Source organism: Scyliorhinus canicula, chromosome 3 (genome assembly GCF_902713615.1).
Source record: "Scyliorhinus canicula chromosome 3, sScyCan1.1, whole genome shotgun sequence".
NCBI lineage: Eukaryota > Metazoa > Chordata > Chondrichthyes > Carcharhiniformes > Scyliorhinidae > Scyliorhinus > Scyliorhinus canicula.
In genome coordinates this window covers 72,028,043-72,048,734 of record NC_052148.1, presented here as the reverse complement: position 1 = coordinate 72,048,734, position 20,692 = coordinate 72,028,043, and the positions used below count along the sequence as shown (strand labels likewise).

The following is a 20,692-nucleotide window of genomic DNA, read 5'->3' as shown; positions in this document are numbered from 1 at the left end:
CGGCTCTGGGTCACTGTCCGTGTGGAGTTTGCACATTCTCCCTGTGTCTGCGTGGGTTTCGCCCCCACAACCCAAAAATGTGCAGAGTAGGTGGATTGGCCACACTAAATTGCCCCTTAATTGGAAAAAATAATTGGGTAATCTAAATTTAAAAAAAAAAGCCGAGGGGTGACCAAGTAGAGGTCTTTAAAATTTCTGAAAGGATTAGATTCGAGTGGATACAAAGAGAACGTTGCCACTTGTGGGGGAGGGCATAAGTAGAGGCCATCGTCACCAAGAAATGGAAGAGGGGTGAGAATGTGAAACTTGCTTCCACAGAGAATGGCTACAGTGAATATTGTAGGTGTATTTAAGGGGAAGCCAGACAAGCATAGGCGGGAATAGAGGGTTGTGATGTATAGATTAGGAAAGATGGGAGCAGCCTTGAGTGGAGCATAAATACTGGCATGGACTAGTTGGGCGGAATAGCATAATCCTATGGGGGCAGCACAGTAGCATAGTGGTTAGCACAATTGCTTCACAGCTCCAAGGTCCCAGGTTCGATTCCTGGCTTGGGCCACTGTCTATGCAGAGTCTGCACGTTCTCCCCGTGTCTGCGTTGGTTTCCTCCCACAGTCCAAAGATGTACAGGTTAGGTGGATTGGCTATTCTAAATTGCCCTTAGTGTCCAAAATTGCCCTTAGTGTTGGGTGGGGTTATGGGGATTGGGTGGAAGTGTGGAATTGGATAGGGTGGTCTTTTCAAGAGCTGGTGCAGACTCAAGGGGCCAAATGTCCTCCTTCTGCACTGTAAATTCTATAATGATATAGAATGATGAAGAACCCTGATGAAGGAGCTGCGCACCGAAAGCTAGTGATTCCAAACAAACCTGCTGGACTTTAACCTGGTGTTTTAAGACCTCTTTGAAAGAGAAAATGCTGGAAAATCTCAGCACCTCTTTTGAAAATCTCATTTGTTTCAGATTCCAGCATCCGCAGTAATTTGCTTCTATTTTGTATGACCTCTTACTGCGCCTACCCCAGTCCAACACCGGCATCTCCACATCATGATATGAGGTTATGATTATGTTGAAGCTGGGGCAGCACGGTGGTACAGTAGTTAGCACTGCTGCCTCACGGCGCTGAGGACCCAGATTCGATCCTGGCCCTGGGTCACTGTCTGTGTGCAGTTTGCACATTCTACCCATGTTTGCGTGGGTCTCACCCCCACAGCCCAAAAGATTTGCAGGGTAGGTTGATTGGTCATGCTAAATTGCCCCTTAATTGGGAAAAAAAATTGGATACTCTAAATTTAAAAGAAATGATTATGTTGTAGCTAGTGTCTGAGATTAATCAGTTTACTATATCCAAGTTTTTTTTATTTTTTTTTATTTTATATTTTTTAAATTTAGATTAGCCAATTATTTTTTCCAATTAAGGGGCAATTTAGCGTGTCCAATCCACCTACCCTGCACATCTTTGGGTTGTGGGGGCGAAACCCACGCAGACACGGGGAGAACGTGCAAACTCCACACGGACAGTGACCCAGAGCCGGGATCGAACCTGGGACCTCAGCGCCGTGAGGCGGTTGTGCTAACCACTAGGCCACCGTGCTGCCCTACTATATCCAAGTTAACGATACTTAATGATGTTAACTGCATTCCAAAAGTCAACTTCCAGATGTTAGAAATATGAATGCTAATTATTAGTGACTTACAGTGCCACATAACAGAGCAAGGTGATAACTCAAGGAACAAAAGAGACAGTGGCAACATGGATACGAAGTCAGAGTGACGAGTAACATTCTCCGAATAAAGATCAGTCTGATGAATAGCAATTTCTTCCCTCAAATTATTGTGAATTTTGGGATTTCTTTACACCAGGGAATTGTGGATGCTTAGTTGTTGTGTATGTTTAAGTGAGAGATTGACCGATGTTTGTAGATTAAGGGAATCAGTGGTTTTATGGGGTTAATGCGGGAAGGTGTCTTGGGGTAGATCAATTTTGATATTGAATGAAGAACAGGCTTGAAGGGCTGAATGGCCCACTCCTGTTCCTAGTTCTTGCATGTTTTAATAAGATTACATGATCAAGCGACTATACTATAATTTCAAATTAAAATCTACTTTGAATGGTACTATTATATAAAATATCAAAATTACCCAGTTATCATTGTTAAATATTATCCTCTTATTGAAAACAACAATTAAAATGTTTAAATTTGAAATAAAAAGTAATCTTGTATAAATTTTGGCAGCATTTCACAGCGTATCCTGGGTGTGTGATTTCAACCTAAAGTACAAAGTTGATTATACTTAAATACACCTGTTGCATTTAATACCGACTGTAAAATAGTGTATTTCGTAGAACAACATTTGGAAGGCTAAGTTAGATATGGAAAAAAAGACCAACAAGTAATGTAAAGAAAAAAGGCAAAGGATGTTTGATCAGCCATGATCTCATTGAATGGCAGAGCAGGATCGAAGGGATAGATGGCCGACTCCTGCTCCTAGTTCTTATGTTGTAAGCACAGAATGAAAAACTTAAAAAAATTGATATGGTCAGTTAGCCAAAGAAACCCGTTTTTGGAATCTGATTTTGGAAAATGAGTACAGGAGAGATACAAAATGAGTGCAGAACAAAGTGATTGTGCAATTTTCTGGCCATGTTGCACCCGTTACACCTCCTGCTATTCCTGGAGAACAGTGGGCGAGCCCCGAAATGGGTTTCTCGCCGGGCGCCAAACAGACCGTGATGCTCCTGTAATGACTTAGGCCAAGCCTTTGAGATTGGCCAATTAGAATACGAATTTCCTGATTAGTGGCCCAATCAGGGAACCCCTTTCTGTGTATATAACAGGCAGTATCAGACCCTCTGCACTCCCAGTGTAGATAGCAGACTGAATGGTCATGGTTGTTCAGCTGTTGGCTTTGTAAATAAAAGGAATTCTGGTGACGGGACTTCTGCCTCCGTGGACCTATTACAGTGGTGAGGAGGAAAACAGAACGACCCGAAGAAACCTGCTTGTCAGCAGCTGCTGCACATTGAGGGTAAACCACTGACAGGCAAAATGTCTTTATTTGGAAAGTTGGACTCTTTTGACCCTGCAGTGGAAGACTGGGCCCAATATGTAGAGTGATGAAATACTTCTTTAGAGCAAACAATATAATTCTGGATGAAAAGCAACGGTTCATTCTGCTGACCGCGTGTGGGGCAGCAACCTTTGCCATTATGTGCAGTCTCACTTTTCTGGAGGCACCGGACACACAAACCTTCCAGGAATTGACAGACTTAATAAAAGAGTACTATGACCCTCGGTCACCTCTGATCCTGCGATGGTACCAGTTTTACTCAGCATTCCGAGACACTGGGGAGTCAGATACAAACTTTTTAACAAGATTAAGGCGATTAGCAGAGGTTTGCGAATTTGGCTTGATGCTAAATGAGATGCTCCGAGACTGTTTGGTATGTGGAATAAATAATCTAGCAATACAGAAACGTCTGTTAGCAGAGGCCGAGTTGGATTGCAAACAAGCATTGCAGGTGGCTTTGTCCTTGGAAATAGTGGCAAGCGGAGCACATGAGTTACAGGGTACTCCAATGGAGGTAGACGCCCATACCAGTGAAACTGAATTAAGGGACTACTGCTGGGGGATAGGCAACTGCATAGCCACCCTCAGGAACGACGCGGATACTAATTTAACCAGGTCCACTTGCAGAAGCCTTCCCAAGCGAGGGAAAATTAGGTCCAGACAGACTGTAGCCCCTGCAGCCTTTCGCCCAGCAAAATATTGTAGTTGTTGCCAGAGATCGGAGCCAGAAAGGAGAAATAGAAGCCCAAAACCATCATCTTGGAGAAGGTCACGTAGGCTGGGGTACAGGAGAATGCACCCCCTAGAAGCCCCACCTATCTCCGACGAGGAACAACTAAATTGTGTAATGATAGTGAAATCAAAACCCATTAAATTATCCATAAGGTTGAATGGACGGCCCACACTGATGGAAGTCGACACTGGAGCAGCCGTGTCAGTGATAGGGGAAACAGTATTCAATAAAATTTTCAAGGGATTCCATCCCTTATTCCTAACCAGGACCTCGGCAAAACTGAGGACATACACAGGGGAACCACGGAGAATGTTGGGCACAATGCATGTAACTGTGGCTTATGGAGAGCAACTGGTTAGACTGCCTTTAATGGTAGTGAAAAATGTGAGGCCAAGCTTATTGGGATGAAACTGGCTAAAAGAGATCTAGCTGGATTGGATAAACATTCTCCAGCTGGAAAATGGCCGCCTAAGCGAACACCTGTGCAAATACCCAAAGGTTTTCTGAGAAGGGTTCGGAACAATAAAGGGAACAAAGGCGACATTGCATGTAGATCCAGAGGTAGTCCCAAAATTCTACAAGGCCCAACCAGTACCCTTTGCATTAAGGCAGAAAGTCGATATGGAAATAAAATGATTAGAGCGTGAGGGAATAATAAAACTGGTCCAGTTTACAGAGTGGGCGGCTCCCGTGGTGCCTATCCTTAAGCCAGATGGCTCGGTCCGCCTTTGTGGAGATTTCAAACAAATGATTAATCGCTATTCACAACTGGACAAATACCCAGTTCCCCAGATTGAGGATTTGTATGCAAAGCTGGCTGGAGGACTCCTATTCTCAAAGCTGGATATGAGCCATTCATATCTACAGCTGAAGAGTCCCAAAAATTCTCAACGATAAACACCCTGAAGGACCTTTTTCAGTATAAAAGATTACCCTTCGGGGAATCATCAGCTTGTGGAATATTCCAGAGGACAGTGGAGAATATATTGCAAGGGCTACCACAAGTCGCCATTTACCTAGACGACATCCTCATTACAGGATAAAACAAAGGCAGAACACCTGCAAAACATGGAGGAAGTCCTTGGGAGGTTTTCAGCAGCAGGCGTGCGACAAAGAGGGAGAAATGTGTTTTCCTAGCACCTCAAGTAACCTATCTGGGGTACAAGATTGACAAATCAGGGCTACACACTTTGGAGGATCGAGTGAGGGTGATTAAAGATGCCCCGGCCCCCACCACAATCCAGGAGTTAAGGTCGTTTTTGGGACTGGTGACATATGGAAAGTTGACACACAACAGAACTTCCATCTTGGACCCCCTACACCAATTACTAAAAAAAGGGCAAGCCTAGGAGTGGTCCGCCCGCCAAGACGGGGCTTTCCTCAGAGAACGTCTTGGCACACAACGACCCCAGGAAAGAGTTAGTACTCACGTGCGACCCGTCTCTGTATCGCGTTGGTGCAGTTTTGGCACACAGAGGGCAAAATGGACAAGAACGACCTATAGCGTTTGCTTCCAGGATGCTGGCAGCAGCAGAACAAAAGTACACCCAAATCGAAAAGGAAGGACTGGCTGTGATCTTCGTGGTGAAGAAATTTCACCAGTACTTGTATGGGCGGAAATTTACTATAATTACAGACCACAAGCCATTGCTGCGTTTGCTGAAAGAAGACAAAGCAATACCGTCAATAGCTTTGGCCTGGATCCAACGCTGGGCCCTATTCAACTGGAGCATCGGCCAGGAACCCGAGTGGCAAATGCCGATGCACTAAGCAGGCTGCCGTTACCGGATGTCCATTAGTACCCAAAATAGAGGAAACGGGACTTCCGGTGGCTGTGATGGATCAGTAAGCCACACATTTGGGAGCTCCCGTTTTAAAGAGATTTTTCGGCTCTTTTGAGAGCCCAAAATGGAAATTTTTCGACGTCTCCCGGTGGGGGAAGGTGTGCTGAACGACTTTCCCTGCAGTCCATGACTCGAACTCGGAGTGGAAAGGGGGAAAAAACAGCAGCAGCTCCTCAGAAAAAACAGGGGAAGGGATCCAAGATGGCCGCCGACAGAGCTCCAGAGGAATGGAGACTCTGGGCCCAGGAACAACAAACTGATCTCCTGCGCTGCTTTAAAGAATTCAAGGATGAAGTACTGAGCTCTCTGCAGGAAACGAACAGAAGGCTGTCAGAGATTCAGTCCACCCAGGGTGCTGCCATCAAGAAGTTGCAGACGCAGGCCATTGAATGAGAGGAGGAGGCCGTGGTCCTCGTGAGTAAGGTGGAGGGGCACGAAGCACTCCACAAGAAGTGGCAGGAACGCTTTGAGGAGCTGGATCACAGCATGAGGCGGAAAAACCTGCGGATCTTGGGCCTTGCAGAGGGGCTGGAGGGATCGGACCTGACAGCCTATGTGGCTGTAATGCTGAATTCGCTAGTGGGGGCCGGATCTCTCCATCTGCCCTTGGAGCTGGAGGGAGCGCACAGGGTGCTGGCCAGGAGGCCCAAGGAAGATGAACCCCCGCGTGCGGTGCTGGTGAGGTTCCACCGGTTCAGTGATCGGGAGTGCGTGCTGCGCTGGGCCAAGAAGGTGAAGAGCAGCAATTGGGAGAATGGGGTAGTGCGGATCTACCAGGACTGGAGTGCGGAGGTGGCTAAGCGGCGGTCCGGATTTAATCGGACGAAAGAGGTGCTTTATAGAAAAAAGATAAAGTTCGGAATGTTGCCGCCCGCGCGCCTGTGGGTAACTTATTTGGACCGCACCATTATTTCGATTCTCCGGAGGAGGCGTGGGGCCTTCGTGCGGACGGAGAAACTGGACTTGAACTAGGGGTTGGGGGTTGCGATGTCGGCTGTAAGATATTAGTGCTGGATTCTGCTGTTGCTGTGTTTTCTTTTTCTTCTGTTGTTTTCTTCTTGTTTTAGTACTTTTGCAATTTTGATATGGTTATTTACGGAGGGGTTGTTCTGCTATGTTTTTGTTTTTGTGCTGTGGGACATTGTCTGGGCTGTGTATCTTGAGGGGAGGGTCGGGGGGGTATGTTGTATTCTATGCCGGAGTGGGGGTATGGAGTGGGGCTGATATTTGGGAGCTGCGTCAGAAGGGTGTGGTGGGGCAGTGCAAAAGCGCGGGCTTTCCTCTGGTTTCCCGTGCTGCGGGGCTGGGGGGTGGAGATGGTGACGGGGGAGGCGGGGCCTTAACTGGTTCTTCCCCGCGCTGGAGCGGTGCCAGGAGGAGGGATAGATTGGGGGATGATCCCACTTCGGGAGGGGGTCGGGCTATTGGCGGGAGTTTCCGGGGTCAGCAGAAGTTAGCTGACCCACGGAAGTACAATGGAGGACGGTTCGCGGCTGGGAGGGTTCCTAGCCTGGGGGGGAAGGGAGGGGGGGAAAGGGGAATACCGGGTTGCTGCTGGTAGGGTCAAGAAGGAGCTGGTGGGGGCTGGGGGGACAGAGGTGAGGGGTTGTCGCTATGGGGATGGGATCGAGCAGGGGGTGCTGGCCTGGGGCGGGCAGTCAACGGGCTATGGCTAGCCGACGGGGAGGGGGGCGGGACGCCCTCTGATCCGGTTGGTCACCTGGAATGTGAGAGGGTTGAATGGGCCGGTGAAGCGGTCGAGGGTACTGGCTCACCTGAAGGGGCTAAAGGCGGATGTGGCAATGCTTCAGGAGACCCACCTGAGGGTGGCGGACCAGGTCCGCCTGAGGAAGGGATGGGTGGGGCAGGTTTTCCACTCGGGGTTGGATGTGAGGAACCGGGGAGTGGCGATTCTGGTGGGGAAAAATGTGTTGTTTGAGGCATCGGAGGTGGTGGCGGATAAGGGGGGTAGGTATGTGATGGTTAGGGGCAGGCTACAAGGAGAGAAGGTGGTACTGGCTAGTTTGTATGCCCCAAATTGGGACGATGCGGGCTTCATGAGGCGTATGTTGGGACGGATCCCGGATCTGGAGGCGGGAGGTCTGATCATAGGGGGGGACTTTAATACGGTGTTGGATCCTTCACTGGATCGGTCCAGCTCTAGGACGGGTAGGAGGCCGGCGGCGGCCAAGGTACTGAGAGGGTTTATGGACCAGATGGGTGGGGTGGATCCATGGAGGTTTGTAAGGCCGAGGGCACGCGAGTACTCTTTCTTCTCCCACGTACATAGGGTCTACTCTCGGATAGATTTCTTTGTGGTGAGTAGGGGACTGATTCCGAGAGTGGAGGAGGCCGAGTATTCGGCCATTGCAATCTCCGACCACGCTCCGCATTGGATAGAGTTGGAGATGGGAGAGGTGCGAGACCAACGTCCGTTGTGGCGGTTGGATGTGGGGTTGTTGGCGGAGGAGGAGGTGTGTAGGAGGGTCCGGGCAAGTATTGAGGGGTACCTTGAGGTGAATGATACGGGGGAGGTTCAGGTGGGGATGGTCTGGGAAGCCCTGAAGGCAGTAATTCGTGGGGAGCTGATATCCATCCGGGCACACAGGGAGAGGAGCGAAAGGAGTGAGAGGGATAGACTGGTGGGAAAGATGCTGGAGGTGGACAGGAGGTATGCAGAGGCACCAGAGGAGGGACTGTTGGGGGAGAGGCGCAGCCTGCAGGCTAAATTTGATTTGCTGACCACTAGAAAGGCGGAGGCACAGTGGAGGAAGGCACAAGGGGCAGTGTACGAACATGGTGAAAAGGCGAGTAGGATGCTGTCTCATCAGCTGCGTAAGCGGGATGCGGCTAAGGAAATTGCTGGAGTGAGAGACAAGAGTGGGAATGTGGTGCGGAAGGGGGTAGAGGTGAATGAGGTCTTCAAGGATTTTTACGGGGAACTGTACCGGTCGGAGCCAATGGGGGAGAGGAGGGGAATGGAGAGGTTTCTCGACGGGCTTCCTTTCCCGAAGGTGCAGGAGGAGAAGGTGGAGGGTTGGGTGCGCCGATTGAGCTGGAGGAGCTGGTTAAGGGGATCGGGCAGATGCAGTCAGGGAAGGCACCGGGGCCGGATGGGTTCCCGGTGGAATTTTATAAAAAGTTTGTGGATCTAGTGGGCCCCTTGCTGGTGCGAACACTCAATGAAGCGTGGGAGGGGGGGACTTTGCCCCCGACGATGTCACGGGCGCTGATCTCGTTAATTTTAAAGAAGGACAAGGACCCCCAGCAGTGTGGTTCATACAGGCCCATATCTCTCCTCAACGTGGACACTAAGGTGCTGGCAAAAATCCTGGCCACCAGGATAGAGGACTGTGTGCCAGGGGTTGTGCACGAGGACCAGACAGGTTTTGTGAAGGGAAGGCAGCTGAACACGAATGTGCGGAGATTGCTGAATATCATTATGATGCCGGCGATTGAGGGGGAGGCAGAGATAGTGGTGGCACTGGATGCGGAGAAGGCCTTCGATAGAGTGGAGTGGGGGTACCTATGGGAGGTGTTGGGGAGGTTTGGATTTGGTGAAGGGTTCATTAGATGGGTAAGGCTGTTATATGAGGCCCCGATGGCGTGCGTGGCTACGAATCGGAGGAGGTTGGAGTACTTCCGGCTTTACCGAGGGACCAGGCAGGGTTGCCCCTTGTCCCCCTTGTTGTTTGCACTGGCAATCGAGCTGCTGGCGATGGCATTGAGAGATTCAGAGAGGTGGAGAGGCTTGGTGCGAGGTGGAGAGGAACATAGGGTGTCGTTGTATGCCGACGACCTGTTACTGTATGTGGCGGACCCGGTGGGAGGGATGCCGGGAGTGATGGAGTTACTAGCCGAGTTTGGGACCTTCTCAGGTTATAAATTAAACTTAGGCAAGAGCGAGGTGTTTGTGGTGCACCCTGGAGACCAGGAGGAAGGAATTGGTAAGATCCCGCTTAGGCGGGCAGGGGAGAGCTTTAGGTACTTGGGGGTGCAAGTGGCCAGGGACTGGGGGACTCTCCACAAGCATAACTTTACCAGGCTGGTAGATCAGATGGAGGAGGAGTTCAGGAGGTGGGACATGCTGCCATTGTCGTTGGCGGGGAGGGTGCAGTCCGTCAAAATGACAGTGCTTCCGAGGTTCTTGTTCCTTTTTCAGTGCCTGCCCATATTTATCCCCAGGGCCTTCTTTAGGTGAGTGACTAGCAGTATTCTGAGTTTTGTGTGGGCACATGGGACTCCGAGAGTGAGGAGGGTGTTCCTGGAGCGAGGAAGGGATGGAGGTGGGCTGGCACTGCCCAACCTTCTGGGGTACAATTGGGCAGCCAATGTGTCAATGGTGCGTAAATGGGTGATGGAGGGGGGAGGGGCGGCGTGGAAAAGAATGGAGATGGCGTCATGTAGAGGTACGAGCCTGGGTGCCATGGTAACGGCACCGTTGCCGCTCTCCCCTAAGAGGTTTACCACGAGCCCGGTGGTGGCGGCGACCCTAAGAATCTGGGAACAATGGAGACGGCATCGGGGGGAAACAGGGGGCTCGATGGAGGCTCCACTGGGTGGCAACCATCGGTTCATCCCGGGGAACACGGATGGGGGATTCAGGGGGTGGCAAAGGGCGGGCATCAGCAAATTGAGGGACCTGTTTATTGGCGGGAGGTTTGCGGGCCTGGGGGAACTGGAAGATAAATTTGGCCTTCCCCAGGGGAACATGTTCAGATACCTGCAGGTAAAGGCGTTTGCTAGGCGACAGGTAGAGGGATTCCCTTTGCTGCCCTCGCAGGGGGCGATGGACAGAGTGCTTTCGGGGGTGTGGGTAGGAGAGGGGACGGTGTCTGACATCTATAAGGTAATGCAGGAGGTGGAGGAGTCGTCAGTGGAGGAGCTGAAGGCTAAATGGGAGGAGGAACTCGGGGAGCAGATAGAGGACGGGACTTGGGCGGATGCCTTGGAGAGAGTCAACTCTTCCTCCTCATGTGCGAGGCTTAGTCTCATCCAATTTAGGGTGCTGCACCGGGCCCACATGTCCGGGACTAGGATGAGTAGGTTCTTTGGGGTGAGGACAGGTGCACCAGATGTTCGGCGAGTCCAGCGAACCACGCCCATATGTTCTGGGCATGCCCAGCACTGGAAGAATTCTGGAAGGGGATGGCGAGGACGGTGTCGAGGGTGGTTGGATCCAGGGTCAAACCAGGGTGGGGACTCGCGATTTTTGGAGTTGCGGTAGAGCCAGGAGTGCAGGAGGAGAAAGAGGCCGTTGTCCTGGCCTTTGCGTCCCCAGTTCCTTATTGTAGTTTCTATTTTGTAACTTTATTTTGTGTTGTTAAAATGCTGTGTTGTTCATGGAGGTGGGGCGAATGTTTATGATTGCTAATATTATTGTTATTTTTGGTATTTTACTATGGTGCGTTATTGTTGTATAAATTCAAAATTTTTCAATAAAAATTATTTCAAAGCTGTTGGGTTTGTAAATATAAAGAATTCTGGTGACGGGACTTTTGCCTCCGTGGAACTATTACAGCTCCCAACCCGTGGCACGCGACGCGATTTGGAACATTCACTCACTGGGCGTGAACCAGACTCTCATATTTAAATGAGTCTGTAATAAATTTAAATATGCTCAGCCCCTTTGAAGCTGGAGTCTCCCAGCTTCCGGGATTCACCAGCCCCATCAGTGCAACAAATGAGAATCCGTACTGGTTTCTAAAAATGGAAACCAGACCCGATTACCATGACAAGCGGTTAGGAGTTCATTAGAATCTCTAAGTAGTCGGGGACAGGGCAGTGCCAAACGGCAGTCTCATGTTAGCATGACCTGAGTGCCAAGGGGCACCTCCAAGGGGCAGAGCCTGAGGGGGAATGGGGGTAAAGGGGGTGGCCTGAAAGAACGTGGATTGGCTGAAAGGCCTTAAAGGTGGGGTGCCCTCAGCGACCCCACAGCAAGGTATGCTCACTGGGGAGGGTGGAGGTTGTGATTACCCGATGCTGATGAGGAGGGATGGGGTTAGGGCCGGGTCACCTTCATGCCTGCATGGTGTGAGGTGGGGAGGTGATGCGCACGGACATTGTGATGGGGAGGTTGCCCCTCCAGGGTCGAGAGCTCAGGGTATTGCCCATGTCTGTGGTAGAATTGGACGATGTCGTGTGTGGGGATCCTTCAACCTAACTTTGAGATCTTGGCATCCTTTAAAAAGGGCACCCCGATCTCTGAGGAGCCGGTCCTGCCAGCATCTTTAGTTCCCCACTCTAGAAAACATTCTAAATTTGGCAGAATTCAGTGAGAAAGGCTCCAAAAAATGATTACGTGGGTGAATTGCGATGGGAATTGTGCCAGAACAGTTGCCAAGATTCTCACTGGTTTTCCTGCCCTGTTTTTTTGGAGAATTTTCTCCTGATATCTGAGAGTTTTGAATATCTTAAAAATCCTTCCTTTAAGGCCCATGGCGATGTAAGTCACATGAGTCTTGTATCCAGGTAGAAATTAGCTATACTTTAGACCCCCAGCTTTAAGCTATTCATTTACTCCCAAGATGGAATGAAGCATATCAGTTTACAACCTGGCATTCTCAACATTTTCCTGGAACTTAAGTGACTAGCAGTCTGATCATTGTAACCACAGATGTAGTTGCCATTTTTTCCAAGTGTGAACACCTTACACCTTCTTTCCAGCAAAACAGTCCAAGCCTTTGTTTACACCATATCACCCAGGCTTGTTGTCAGGCAGACCTTGGAGCAGATCACATGACCCCCTTTATCATAAAGAGACAGCCTAAAACATACCAACTTATAAACCTCATATTTGTGGCACAGAATCTAAATACTAAAAAAATTGTCCCAAAACAAATCTACTCCCTAGACCGATTTCTTACTGTAAACAAGGTATGTTACAGGCTTAGAAATTTTGGTGGAAAATAACCACAATGAAGTAGCCTATGAAGTGTTTTTTACTGTTTTTTTTAAATATAATTTTTATTGGAATTTTTTACAGAAAATATAAAACATAATGACAAACAATGAAATGCAACAAAATAACCCATAATAACCGTACCACCCCCAGACCGTATCGACGCATGTATCCCATCCCCCAACCCCCCAACCCCAATGAACAACAAAAGAACTTCAAAATAAATTTAAATTAAATAAACAACATAGTCATTGTCCCCCCCCCCCCCCCCCCCCCCCCCCCCGGGTTGCTGCTGCTACTGTCCCCGTACCCTATCGTTGAGCCAGAAAGTTGAGAAAAGGTTGCCACCGCCTAAAGAACCCTTGTACCGACCCTCTCAGGGCGAATTTGACCTTCTCTAGCTTAATGAAACCCGCCATGTCATTGATCCAGGTCTCCACGCTTGGGGGCCTCGCATCCTTCCATTATAGCAAGATCCTTCGCCGGGCTACTAGGGACGCAAAGGCCAGCACACCGGCCTCTTTTGCCTCCTGCACTCCCGGCTCCACCCCAACCCCAAAAATCGCGAGTCCCCATCCTGCCTTGACCCTGGATCCCACCACCCTCGACACTGTCCTCGCCACCCCCTTCCAGAACTCCTCCAGTGCCGGGCATGCCCAGAACATATGGGCATGGTTCGCTGGACTCCCCGAGCACCTGACACACCTGTCTTACTCCCAAAGAACCTACTACCAGCGGGTAGGATCAAGGAAAACCCCAAGGCCTTTTACACATACGTGAGAAATATGAGAATGACTAGAGTGAGAGTAGGTCCGATTAAGGACAGTAGCGGGAGATTGTGTATTGAGTCTGAAGAGATAGGAGAGGTCTTGAACAAGTATTTTTCTTCAGTATTTACAAATGAGAGGGGCCATATTGTTGGAGAGGACAGCGTGAAGCAGACTGATAAGCTTGAGGAGATACTTGTCAGGAAGGAAGATGTGTTGCGCGTTTTGAAAAACTTGAGGATAGACAAGTCCCCCGGGCCTGACGGGATATATCCAAGGATTCTATGGGAAGCAAGAAATGAAATTGCAGAGCCGTTGGCAATGATCTTTTCGTCCTCGCTGTCAACAGGGGTGGTACCAGAGGATTGGAGAGTGGCGAATGTCGTGCCCCTGTTCAAAAAAGGGAATAGGGATAACCCTGGGAATTACAGGCCAGTTAGTCTTACTTCGGTGGTAGGCAAAGTAATGGAAAGGGTACTGAGGGATAGGATTTCTGAGCATCTGGAAAGGCATTGCTTGATTAGGGATAGTCAGCACGGATTTGTGAGGGGTAGGTCTTGCCTTACAAGTCTTATTGAATTCTTTGAGGAGGTGACCAAGCATGTGGATGAAGGTAAAGCAGTGGATGTAGTGTACATGGATTTTAGTAAGGCATTTGATAAGGTTCCCCATGGTAGGCTTATGCAGAAAGTAAGGAGGCATGGGATAGTGGGAAATTTGGCCAGTTGGATAACAAACTGGCTAACCGATAGAAGACAGAGAGTTGTGGTGGATGGCAAATATTCAGCCTGGAGCCCAGTTATCAGTGGCGTACCGCAGGGATCAGTTCTGGGTCCTCTGCTGTTTGTGATTTTCATTAACGACTTGGATGAGGGAGTTGAAGGGTGGGTCAGTAAATTTGCAGATGATACGAAGATTGGTGGAGTTGTGGATAGTGAGGAGGGCTGTTGTCGGCTTCAAAGAGACATAGATAGAATGCAGAGCTGGGCTGAGAAGTGGCAGATGGAGTTTAACCCTGACAAGTGTGAGGTTGTCCATTTTGGAAGGACAAATCTGAATGCGGAATACAGGGTTAATGGTAGGGTTCTTGACAATGTGGAGGAGCAGAGATATCTTGGGGTCTATGTTCATTGTTCTTTGAAAGTTGCCACTCAAGTGGATAGGGCTGTGAAGAAGGCCTATGGTGTGCTAGCGTTCATTAGCAGAGGGATTGAATTTAAGAGCCGTGAGGTGATGATGCAGCTGTACAAAACCTTGGTCAGGCCACATTTGGAGTACTGTGTGCAGTTCTGGTCACCTCATTTTAGGAAGGATGTGGAAGCTTTGGAAAAGGTGCAGAGGAGATTTACCAGGATGTTGCCTGGAATGGAGAGTAGGTCATACGAGGAAAGATTGAGGGTGCTGGGCCTTTTCTCATTGGAACGGAGAAGGATGAGGGGCGACTTGATAGAGGTTTATAAGATGATCAGGGGAATAGATAGAGTAGATAGTCAGAGACTTTTTCCCCGGGTGGAACACACCATTACAAGGGGACATAAATTTAAGATAAATGGTGGAAGATATAGAGGGGATGTCAGAGGTAGGTTCTTTACCCAGAGAGTAGTGGGGGCATGGAATGCACTGCCTGTGGTAGTAGTTGAGTCGGAAAATTTATGGACCTTCAAACGGCTATTGGATAGGTACTTGGATTAGGGTAGAATAAGGGAGTGTAGGTTAACTTCTTAAGGGCAGCACGGTAGCATTGTGGATAGCACAATTGCTTCACAGCTCCAGGGTCCCAAGTTCGATTTCGACTTGGGTCACTGTCTGTGTGGAGTCTGCACATCCTCCCCGTGACTGCGTGGGTTTCCTCCGGGTACTCCGGTTTCCTCCCACAGTCCAAAGATGTGCAGGTTGGGTGGATTGGCCATGACAAATTGTCCAAAATTCTATGATTAACCTAGGACAAAAGTTCGGCGCAACATCGTGGGCCGAAGGGCCTGTTCTGTGCTGTATTTCTCTATTATCCTTGTCCCAGTCATGTGGGCCCGGTGCAGCACCTTGAATTGGATGAGGCTAAGCCGCGCACACGAGGAGGAAGAATTAACCCTCTCCAGGGCATCAGCCCATGTCCCGTCTTCGATCTGTTCTCCCAGTTCCCCCTCCCACTTAGCTTTCAGCTCCTCTACTGACGCCTCCTCCGCCTCCTGCATAACCTTGTAGATATCAGATATCTTCCCCTCTCCGACCCAGACCCCCGAAAGCACCCTGTCGCTCACCCCCCTCGCGGGAAGCGAAGGGAATCCCTCCACCTGCCGCCTAGCAAATGCCTTTACCTGCAGATACCTGAACATGTTCCCCGGGGGAGCCCAAATTTCTCCTCCAACTCCCCCAGGCTCGCAAACCTCCCATCAATAAACAGGTCCCTCAGCTGTCTGATGCCCGCTCTGTACCAACCCTGAAATCCCCCATCAATGTTCCCGGGGACGAACCTATGGTTCCCCCTCAACGGAGCCTCCATCGAGCCCCCCACTTCTCCCCTATGTCGCCTCCACTGCCCCCAAATCTTGAGGGTAGCCGCCACCACCGGACTCGTGGTATACCTCGTAGGAGGGAGCGGCCAAGGCGCCGTTACCAGGGCCCCCAGGCTTGTATCTCCACAGGACGCCCTCTCCATCCGTTTCCATGCTGCCCCCTCCCCCTCCATTACCCACTTGCGCACCATCGACACATTGGCCGCCCAATAATACCCCGAGAGATTGGGTAACGCCAGCCCCCCCTCATCTCTACCGCTCCAAGAAGACCCTCTTCACCCTCGGGGTCCCATGCGCCCAAACAAAGCTCATGATGCTGCTCGTAACCCTTCTAAAAAAGGCCCTAGGGATAAAGATGGGCAAACACTGAAAAAGGAACAAGAATCTCGGGAGAACCGTCATTTTGACGGACTGCACTCTACCCGACAACGATAGCGGCACCATGTCCCACTTTTTAAATTCCTCTTCCATCTGCTCCACCAGCCTGGTAAAATTAAGCTTATGGACAGTCCCCCAACTCCTGGCCACCTGCACCCCCAGGTATCTGAAACTCTTCACTGCCCTCTTAAATGGGAGTCTCCCAATTCCCTCCTCCTGATCACCCGGGTGTACTACAAATACCTCACTCTTGCCTAAATTTAACTTATACCCGAGAAGCCCCCAAATTCCGCTAACAGCTCCATCACCCCCGGCATTCCCCCTTCTGGATCCGCCACATACAACAGCAGGTCGTCCGCATACAGCGATACACGATGTTCCTCCCCACCCCGCACCAGACCCCTCCATCTCCCTGACTCTCTCAACACCATAGCCAAAGGTTCAATCGCCAGTGCAAAGAGCAAGGGGGACAGGGGGCAACCCTGCCTGGTCCCACGGTAGAGCCTAAAGTACTCCGATCTCCTTCCATTTGTAACTACACTCGCCATCGGAGCCGCGTAGAGCAGCCTCACCCATTTGATGAATCCCTCCCCGAATCCGAACCGCTCCAGCACCTCCCACAGGTACCCCCACTCAACTCTATCAAACGCTTTCTCCGCATCCAGCGCCACCACTATCTCCGCCTCCCCCTCCACTGCCGGCATCATAATAACATTTAGCAGTCTCCGCACATTCGTGTTGAGCTGCCGTCCCTTGACAAATCCTGTCTGATACTCGTGTATCACCCCTGGCACACAGTCCTCTATCCTGGTGGCCAGGATCTTCGCCAGCAACTTAGCGTCAACATTGAGGAGCGAGATAGGCCTGTATGATCCACGCTGCAAGGGGTCCTTATCCCGCTTTAGGATCAGAGAGATCAGTGCCCGCGACATCGTCGGGGGCAAAGCCCCCCCCTCCCATGCCTCATTGAAAGCTCGCACCAACATGGGGCCCACCAGATCCGCATACTTTTTATAAAATTCCACCGGGAACCCGTCCGGCCCCGGCGCCTTACCTGACTGCATTTGTCCAATCCCCCTGACTAGCTCCTCCAACTCTATCGGCGCCCCCAGCCCCTCTACCAGATCCTCTTGAACCCTTGGGAACCGTAGCCTGTTCATGAAGCTCTCCGTCCCCCCTCTCCCCATCGGAGGTTCTGACCGGTACAGTTCCTCGTAGAAGTCCCTAAAGACCCCATTTACTTCTGTCCCCTTCTGCACTACATTCCCACCCCTATCCGTCACTCCACCAATTTCCCTAGCCGCATCTCGCCTGCGGAGCTGATGCGCCAACATCCTGCTCGCCTTCTCCCCATACTCATATACCGTGCCCTGCGACCTCCTCCACTGTGTCTCCGCCTTTCTGGTGGTCAACAAGTCAAATTTCGCCTGCAAACTGCGCCGTTCCCCCAGCAACCCCTTCTCCGGTGCCTCCGCGTATCTCCTGTCCACATCCAGGAGCTCCCCCACCAGTCTCTCCCTCTCCTTCCTCTCCCTCCTTTCCCTATGGGCCCGGATGGAGATCAGCTCCCCCCGGATCACTGCTTTCAGAGCCTCTCAGACCATCCCCACCCGGACCTCCCCCGTATCATTGGTATCCCTCAATACATCCCCGGACCCTCCTACACACCTCCTCATCAGCCAGCAGCCCCACATCCAGGCGCCAGAGCGGGCGCTGGTCCCGCGCCTCCCCCATCTCCAGATCAACCCAGTGCGGAGCATGGTCTGAGATCGCTATGGCCGAATACTCTGCATCCTGCACCTTCGGGATCAATCCCCTGCTCAGGATGAAAAAATCTATTCGGGAATAGACCCTATGGACATGGGAGAAAAAGGAATACTCCCGCGCTCTCGGCCTCCCAAACCTCCAGGGATCCACCCCTCCCATCTGGTCCATAAACCCCCTCAGCACTCTGGCCGCCGCCGGTCTCCTACCCGTCCTTGAACTGGACCGGTCCAGTGGGGGATCCAACACTGTGTTAAAGTCTCCCCCCATGATCAGGCCCCCTGCCTCCAGGTCCGGAATGCGGCCCAACAAGCGCCTCATGAAGCCGGCATCATCCCAATTCGGGGCATATACATTAACCAGCACCACCTTCTCTCCCTGCAGCCTACCCCTCACCATAATATATCTGCCCTCCTTGTCCGACACCACCTCAGCCGCCTCGAACGCCACCCTCTTCCCCACCAGGATCGCCACCCCCCGGTTCTTCGCGTCCAATCCTGAGTGAAAAACCTGCCCCACCCACCCCTTCCTCAGACGAACCTGGTCCGCCACCTTCAAGTGGGTCTCCTGGAGCATAGCCACGTCCGCCTTCAGCCCCTTCAGATGAGAAAATACCCTGGTTCTCTTAACCGGCCTATTCAGCCCCCTCACGTTCCAGGTAATCAGCCGAATCAGAGAGCAACCAGCCTCCCTCCCCCGCCGGCTAGCCATAGCTTATCGACTGCTCGCCCCAGGCCAGCTCGCCCCGCCTGACCCGTTCCCCATGGCGATAACGCCTCTCCTCTACCCCCCCGGCCCACGCCAGCTCCTTCCTGGCCATTCCAGCAGCAACCCGGTACCCCACCCCCCCCAGGCTAGGACCCCACCTAGCCGCGACGCACCCTCCATGGTACTTCCGTGAGTCAGCTGACTTCTGCTGACCCGGCAGCTCCTGCCAAAACCCATCTCCTCCCTGCATGGGGTCATCCCCCTCTTCCCACACCTCCTTGGCACCGTTTCTGCGCGGGAAAGAAAACCAGTAGAGGCCACGCCCCCACCTCCAGCTCCGCCCCCCCTGCCCCGCAACGCGGACAACCAGAGGAAAGCCCGCGCTTTCACACTGCCACACCCCACCCTTCCGACGCAGCTCCTCAAAATTCAGTTTCACCCCAACCCCCGGCCCCGTACAGAAGAGAACTTATAAAGCACATAACCCCAACATTCCCCACATACCCCACACCCATACCCAACAGACAAACCCACCCGGAAACAGAGCAAAAAGAAAACCAGCATAAAAAAAACACGTGTCAAAATTGAAGAACAGCAACAGCGAAAACAGCAATGGCCATAGTGTGTCCCCAGATCCTAGTTCGAGTCCAGTTTCTCCGCCTGTACAAAGGCCCACGCCTCCTCCAGGGACTCGAAGTAGTGGTGCCGGTCCTTATATGTCACCCACAGACGCGCAGGCTGCAGCATTCCAAATCTGACCTGCTTGGCATGCAGCACCGCCTTCGTCCGGTTGAACCCGGCCCTCCGCTTTGCCACCTCCGCACTCCAGTCCTGGTAGATTCGTACTACCGAATTCTCCCACTTGCTGCTCCTCTCTTTCTTGGCCCAGCGCAGCACACACTCCCGGTCACTAAATCGATGGAACCGCACCAGCACCGCCCGCGGGGGTTCATTTGCCTTAGGCCTCCTGGCCAGCACTCTGTGAGCTCCCTCAAGCTCCAGGGGCAATTGGAAGGACCCCGCTCCCATCAACGAGCTCAACATCGTGGTCACGTACCACGGGAGATCCGACCCCTCCAGCCCCTCCGCCAGGCCCAGGATCCTCAAATTCTTTCGCCTCGTGCGAACGTCCAGCTCCTCCAAGCGGTCTTGCCACTTTTTGTGAAGTGCCTCGTGCAACTCCACTTTCCCCACGAGGACCACGGCCTCCTCCTCCCTCTCAGCGGCCTGCTGCTGCAACTCCCAGATAGACACCTCCTGGGCCGCCTGAGCTCCAAGCAGCTTGTTGGTAGTCGCATTCAGTGAGTCCAGCAACTCAGCCTTCAGCTCCGCAAAACAGCGCAGAAGAGCAGCTTGCTGCTCCTGCGCCCACTTCCACCAGTCCTCGGGTGTTCCGCCGGCCGCCATTTTGTCCTTCTTCCCCCGCTTTTCTTGGGGAGCTGCTGCAGCCTTTTCCTTTGCCCCACTCCGGGTGAGCACCATAAATTATGGGGAATGCTCCTCTAGACACCTTCCCCCACCAGGATTCGTTGCGACAGCGCCGTTTGGGCCCCTCAAATCGGCCCAAAAGTCCTTAAGTAGCAGGAGCTGCGGTGCGGCTTAGCCGCAACTGCAAAGCCGGTTTTCTGACCGCTCCACTCCTAGTCCAGGCCATCCACCGGTGGAGAATCTGAGAAGGAGTGTTCCCACACGGGGAAAATTCCAAACAGCACCACTACGAGCCCTTAAAAGAGCCCCAAAGTCCGAAAATAGTGGGAGCCACTGAACGTGCGGCTTAGCTCCGCATCACCGCTACCGGAAGTCCGTCTCCGCTTCTTCAATGGCCTTGGTGAGATCTTTTCACAGTTCTTCCCTCTGCTGCTGGAATTCAGCTTTCATAAAGGCCCTCAGGTCAGCTTGAGACCTATAAGCTGGCCCTTCCCCCGCTAGCATGCTTGCAGAGGCTTTTGTTTGTTGCTGTTCAGACAAATCTTGCACTGTTTCTGAGGGTCTGATAACCAAGAAACATCCT

General features: G+C 51.6%; 1 protein-coding gene across 1 annotated transcript in view; it reads left to right on the top strand.

Moving 5' to 3' along the window:
• Window positions 1-20,692, top strand: part of LOC119962720 (kinesin-like protein KIF24) — a 118,304-nt gene that overhangs the window by 393 nt on the left and 97,219 nt on the right. The window lies entirely within an intron of this gene.